This window comes from Sus scrofa, chromosome 7, assembly GCF_054392235.1.
Source record: "Sus scrofa isolate SSC_HxYL_T2T_F1_AM1 chromosome 7, Sscrofa_HxYL_maternal_Yorkshire_Landrace_v2.0, whole genome shotgun sequence".
Taxonomy (NCBI): Eukaryota; Metazoa; Chordata; class Mammalia; order Artiodactyla; family Suidae; genus Sus; species Sus scrofa.
The window spans coordinates 127218979-127225873 of NC_139389.1; the positions used below are offsets into that span (position 1 = coordinate 127218979).

At 48.1% G+C, this 6895-nt stretch overlaps 1 non-coding gene across 1 annotated transcript; it reads left to right on the forward strand.

The window, feature by feature from the left end:
- The first annotated feature begins 3658 nt into the window (after positions 1–3658).
- On the forward strand, positions 3659–3792 carry LOC146401903 (small nucleolar RNA SNORA31). The gene has a single exon (XR_014811728.1). It is a non-coding gene; the product is annotated as a small nucleolar RNA SNORA31 (small nucleolar RNA).
- The last annotated feature ends 3103 nt before the right edge of the window (positions 3793–6895 follow it).

Here is a 6895-nt window from a genome sequence, read left to right on the forward strand (position 1 = left end):
ATTAGCACCTTCTCCTTAGAGACGAGAGATAAGACAAGAGTGCATTCTGTCCCTATTATTGCCCCAGAGGTCCTACGTAATGCAGTAAGACAAGAAAAAATGTAAAAGATACAATGATTAGAAAAAAAGAAATCAGCCTGCCATTGACAGATGATACAATTGTTTACATAGGAATACAAAAGAATCTACACAGTACTAGTACTGAGAGTTCAGCAAAGTAAACATAACGCCAATAATTAAAAAAAAAAATTATATTTCTATGTACCAGTAACAACCAATTAGGAAATGTTGTTTCGCTTTAGGGACATTATGTCAAGTGAAACAGATCAGGCAGAGAAAGATAAATACTGTATGATATCACTTATATGTGGAACCTAAAAAAATACAACAGGTGTTTCCATTGTGGCTCAGGGTTGAGAACCCGATATAGTCTCTTTGAGGATGCAGGTTCAATCCTTGGCCTCGCTTAGTGGGTTAAGGATCCAGCATTGCCACACCCTTTAGCATGGGTCGCAGATGCAGCTGGGATCCAGTGTTACTGTGGCTGTAGTGTAGGCCGGAACCTGCACCTCCCATCCGACCCCTAGTCTAGGAACTTATATATGCTGCAAGTGTGGCCATAAAAATAAAATAAAAAATTTTAAAAACCAACAAACCAGTGAATATAACAAAAAAGAAGCAGACTGGTAGAGAATAAACTAGTGGTTATCAGTGGGGAGGAGGGAGAAGGAACTAAAGGTTTGGGGACTACGAGGCATAAACCATGGGCTCAAGGAGGAGTTCACGTTGTGGTGCAGTGGAAATGATTCCCACTAAGAACCATGAGGTTGCTGGTTCGATCCCTGGCCTCGCTCAGTGGGTTAAGGATCTGGTGTTGCCATGAGCTATGGTGTAGGTCACAGACGCTACTCGGATCTGGTGTTGCTTGCTGGCTGTGGTGTAGACCGGCAACTGTAGGTCCGATTCAACCCTTAGCCTGGGAACCTCCATGTGCCGAGGGTGCGGCCCTAAAAAAAAAAGATAGGCTCAAGGATGTATCATACAACACGAGAGAAATAGAGACAATATTTTGTTATAACTGTAAATGGACCATAACCCTTCAAAATTGTATGAAATCTTAAAAATTAAAAATTAATAAAAAATATATTAACAAAAAAGGCAATGTCGTTTCAAAAATGATTTCGTTTATCATAGCAACAGAAGAAAATGTATGAGGCACATACAGATAATTTTTTTTTTTTTTTTTTGTCTTTTTACCATTTCTTGGGCCTCTCACGTGGCATATGGAGGTTCCCAGGCTAGGGGTTGAATCAGAGCTGTAGCTGCCAGCCTATGCCATAGCCACAGCAACATGGGATCTGAGCCGCGTCTGCGACCTACACCACAGCTCACGGCAACGCCAGATCCTTAACCCACTGAGCAAGGGCAGGGATCTGTCTCTATTGTCTCTAATATTGTCTCTGTTTCTCTCGTGTTGTATGATACATCCCACAACCTCATGGTTCCTAGTCGGATTCGTTAACCACTGTGCCACAACGGGAACTCCCAGATAATTCTTTTTTAAATGGGGAAGACTTTCATAGAGAAACAGTGTATCTTGTTAGAGAAAATCATTAAAGCGATCATAAATACGTGGAGAATATTTGCAGTTCATAGCCAGGAAGACTCGACATGTCGAACGTCTTAAATATCCCCACATTGAGCCATAGGCTTAATCCAATGCCAATCAAAATCCCAACTGGGTTTTTAAAGGAACTGAACGAGCTGATTCTAAGATTTCTATGGAAGCAAGAATAGCCAGGACATTCCTAAAGAAACATGAAGTGGGGCAATTTGCCTAGAAGACATGGAGGGTTTTTATTGAGCCATGTGGATGATGGCAGTGGGTTATTGGCACAGACAACCTGACGGGGGAAGCAGAATAGAGAACTCAGAAACAAACCCAAGCACATCTGATAACCCAACATCTGACTGCAAACGACATGTCAGGCCACCAGCCGGAGAAGATCTCGTCTGTAGAAGATGCTGGGGCCACGGGTACCCATAGGAGGACAAAAGCAAAAATGCGTCCTTACGCCACCCTGTTACTCACAAAAACCCGATCCAGATAAAAGTGTAAATAAGAAAGACACAGTTTCAAAACTCTTAAAAACTCCTCCAGCTCAGGAAGTCTTTTCTAATTGAGATTTAAGAAGGGCAATCGGTAAATGCGACTTAGGGAACATCCAGAGCTTGCTGTTCAAATTCACCTTCAACAAACAAACCACAGACTGAAAGAAGACAATGGCAACACTTTGACAAGCAAAGGATTACCATCCAGGACACGTGAACAATTCCTGTAATCCAGTGGGGCCTTACAGAAACAATTTTGGTATTAAAAAGGGATCCTCCCACCCCCCAAGGGAGCAGCAGAGTGGTACTTCTGCTTTCCGGTGCTCTGAGTTTCAGGCCAGGAGAAAGCCCAAAAATGAGGTTTTACAGGAGTCCCCTTGTTTGAAGGAATGGGTCCCCTTGTGCTTTGAGGAAGCCTTTGAGGTGGGGTCAGTAATTCCATTTCCCAAGAGGCTACAGGTAACAGAGGGTCCGGTGAAGAGAAGACGCATACCTGCTGGGTGGCTTCTGTGAGATAAGCGAAACTGTTTTGTAAATAGGAAAATAAAAATTCTTTTTTCATTGCTTTCTCGGATAATTAGATTAATGGGATTAACATATGGGCAAAGTATTTTAGAAACAAAGGGCGATTTTTATCAATGGCCAGGGTGGGGGAGTGGAGTGGGGGTGGGGTCTCTTCCTGGTGGTGAGTTGTCGGTTTCAGGAGCTGGGTCTTCCTTTGAGCTGGGAGCCCAGGAGGACATGGCATGGGAAGAAGCGGTAAATGAGAGCCTGGAGCACCGAGGCAGAAGCTTTTCCAAACTCCCAACAGCCTGCAAGCTGAGATGGTCCAACAGAGGGGCATTCATGCCCAGGGCCAGCAGGCTGACCAGGCAGCTTGCTAACACTAAGCCTCCGTGTCCTCTCTTGTCAAAGTCGGGTGGGAACACCTCCCCCTCGGGAGAGAGCTATGACCTGTGTGATGAGATATGACCTGTGTCACGTGGGTAGCCTGAACTCCTGCACACAGTAGGCGCTCAGCCAAGTTCTGTGGGCTCCTTCTCCCTGGGAAGATCTGACAACACATCTCCTGCTGGAGTTTTAGTTCCTCCCCTTCCTCCTCCGTCTTTCGTGCTCCCCTTCGCCACAATTTTCCCTTTTCACTTTTTAAAAATTTCTTTCTTTTTTTTAAAAAATGTATGGCCACACCTGCCACATATGAAAGTTCCTGGGCCGGGGACTGAATCCAAGCAACAGCGTCACCTATGCTGCAGCTGGGCAACACCAGCTCTTTTAACCCACTGTCCGGCCCCGGGGTGGAACCACACCTCTGAAGTGACCAGAGCTGCTATAGGTGGATTCTCAACCCACTTCGCCGCAGTGGGAACTCCGTCCCTTTTCACGTTCCAGCAACTTTTTGCCAGCAGTGTCCCTGGATACTCGGCTCTCCAAACCCCAAATGGGGATGGGAGTGAATGCATTGTAGTGCACACAGACGGTAGTACTATTATAGATGGAAAGACCACTTCGGCGTTACGGCTGTGGTCATGAGAAAAACTAACACCAAATGCATCTATCTGACAGGCCTGGAGCAGTTGCTGTCTGCTCCTCGGGTTTCCACTACCAATGCAAAAAGAAAGTATCCTTGAGCTTACTGTCTGTCTGATTGTGGCAGCCCAGATTGAATGGGGGAATACAGGGGAAAATATTTTGCAACTCACAGATAACCTTGTGAACATAAAAGCCGGCTTGACTCCAAAGCATTTAAGTTTACAAGAAAAAAAAAATTGACATCAATAAAACAGGCAATCATAGCAATGAAATTTGCTGCTGTTTAGCCAGCTCCAGACCCAGGGTCTGAGCCAAATACTTTTCCCCAGTTAAATCCCCATTCCATCCCAGGGACCCAGGCACCGTTGTTAAGCCCATTTTGCAGGTGTGCCAGCTGAAGCGAGAGACAGGATGCCTGTGTTGCCCAAGGTTACAAGGCCTGTTGAAGGAGGAATAGGACACATTCTGTAGACCCGTCAGCCGAGCACCATGGTTGTGCTAAGTGGTGGTGTGTAACCTGGCACAGTGGTTGGGAACGTGACCCTGGCCTGACATCCCGGCTACGAGGTTGCTTTGGAACCTTAGCAAGTGACGGCTCTGAGACTCAGCTGTTCTCACATGTAAAAGGGGGGCTTACACCATCATCAGAGCATTTTGGCAAGGATTCTGTCCATTAAAAATACCTGAAGAGCTTAGCACAGTGCCTGGCACACAGTTTGAGAGGATTAAATAAGTTAATACATGTAAAGCAATTGGAGCCAAGCCTGGCACAGGATAATTGCTGCCTAAGTGCTTGCTTTCATTATTGTCCTTGCTGATGCCGGGACCGTCCAGGTTACAGAGAAGCCCCTTTGCCGAGGACCCCATGTGTGCTTGAGGGTTGAGTGAACCCTAGATCCGTCATGATCTGGGTCAGAGCCTCTGTGACTCACAGACTCCTCGCAGCCCATGCAGTCTTGGGGGATAAAATCAGATTTTACACAAATATCTGAATAGACAGCTTCTCTTAAAGAGCTCCATCTGGCAGTCTGGGTTCACATTCCTGCCAGTGCTAATTAGTCCTCTCTTAATGGCTGGCATGTTTGAGGCATGTGACCTTGGTGGGAGAATGTCACCTGCCTGGTCTTGTCACACTTGGAGTTTGTAACCCCTGGAGGACATGCCCAGGAGCACAGGTGCCACTTGCCGCATGGTCTGAGAACAGGAAGGAGGCCATCTAGGAGAAGGTGTTTTGTTTTCGTTTTTAACTCAGAGGCAGAGCAAATGCACTCAAGAGCATACGAGGCGTACTCCTAACTTACAAGAAAATGCCCACCCATTTGCTCCTACTTGGGCTGAGAAATTGAACATTACCAGTAACTCAGAGTCTTGGTACTCAGCGTGGTCCTCCAAGCAGCAGCAGCAGCCTCACCTGGAAGCTTGTTGGCAAGGCAGCACCTCTGGCCCCTCCCAGACCTACGGAGCCAGGTGACTCACGTGCACCTCCAGCTGGAGAAAGGCTGCTTTTCGGGTCCCGTGTGCAGCTCTCAGCTGTGCCCACCTCCCTCCCCTATAGCCGAAGATCTGAAGATTCTCTAACTAACCTGTGTTTAGCTTTACCATTTGCGTGGGTATCTATCCAATATTTTTAAATTTCTCAGGCTGCACCTCCTGCGTGTGGAAGTTCTTGAGCCAGAGTTCGAACCTGTGCCACAGTTGCAGCCTGTGCCACAGCTGCAGCAATGCCAGATCCTTAGACTGTTACACCACAGGGGAGCTTTCCCCCATTGTATTGTTTAGTTTTGAACCTGGTGATGCAAAAGGGTGACGTGCTTGCTTCCAGCTGCAGCTGGGCATCGTCTCCAGGACGCGCTTGCTTCAGCTTCCCGGGAACTCCCTGGAGGGGACGTCAGGCCCAGGGCACCCTTGTGGGGCATCGGAGGGGCCACCATGTGAGCCAGGTATGGGGTGGGCAGCTGTCCACCTGTATTTCCTGTGCACATGCTCAGGAGTAGGTCAAAGCAGAAGAGTGGATACGAGTGTCTGGGCTGGACCTGGACCCTGCCCGGGAGAGCAGGAACTCCATCTTCTCAAAGTCAAGAGCAAGTGGTAAGCAGGCCAGGCTTGTCGCTCAGGACCTTGATGGTGGGAGCTGCCCTGGAGGCCCCCGTGGAGGTCATGCTTCGAGCCCAGCAGGCAGCACCCAGATTATGCATGAGCATCATGAGACTCAAGCTTTCCTGCTTTTCTCCTCTCCTTCCCTCCCATCCTTGTGGAAGTGTCTTTAAAAATCCCTTTACTGTAACTTGATGGGATTTTTTTTTTAAGGAAGTGAAATTAGAAGTGTGTATTCAGCTCCCCCATCCTTCCTTAACAGCCATACGTGCGGCATATGGAGGTTCCCAGCCTAGGGGTCAAATCGGAGCTGCAGCTGCCGGCCTACGACCCAGCCACAGCCATTCCAGATCCAAGATACATCTGCGACCCACACCACAGCTTGCAGCAACGCCAGATCCTTAACCCACTGAGCAAGGCTGGGGATTGAACCCCCATCCTCACGGCCACTGTATCAGGTTCTTAACCTGCTGAGCCACAATGGGAACTCCCCCCGCCTTTTTTTGTTAGTTCTGTTTTTCCTTTTATTTTTTGGCTGTGCTGAGGCATGTGGAAGTTCCTGGGCCAGGGATCAAACCTGCACCACATCAGCAAGTTAGGGTTAGGGTTAGGAGCTGGACAAGGCCAGATCCTTAACCAACTGCACCACAAGAGAACTCCCAGCTAGCCCATTTAGCCCAGAGCTCCTTGGCTGGATCTTTAAACAATAAAGAAGGTTTGGAAGGGCCTGAGGGGCTGGAGCTGTGTAAGGGAAGGACGGATGTTGTTTGGTCTCCTAGAGCTGCCGTAACCAATACTGGGTGGCTTAAACCTCCTCCTCTCCCTCTCTCTCTTCCTTTCCTCCTACTCCTTCTTCTTCTTCTTCTGTCTTTTTAGGGCCATACCAGTGGCATATGCAATTTCCCAGGCCAGGGATCTAATCGGAGCTACATCTGCCGACCTACCCCACAGCCACGGTATGGCAGATCCAAGCCACATCTGCAACCTACAGCACAGCTCATGGCAACACCAGATGATTTAACCCACTGAGCAAGGCCAGGGATCGAACCTGCATCCTCCTGGGTCCTAGTCGGGTTCGTTACCACTGAGCCACAATGGAAACTCCCCCCCCCACCCCTTCTTATAACAACATCAGTCATTGGATTTGAGGCCCATCCTG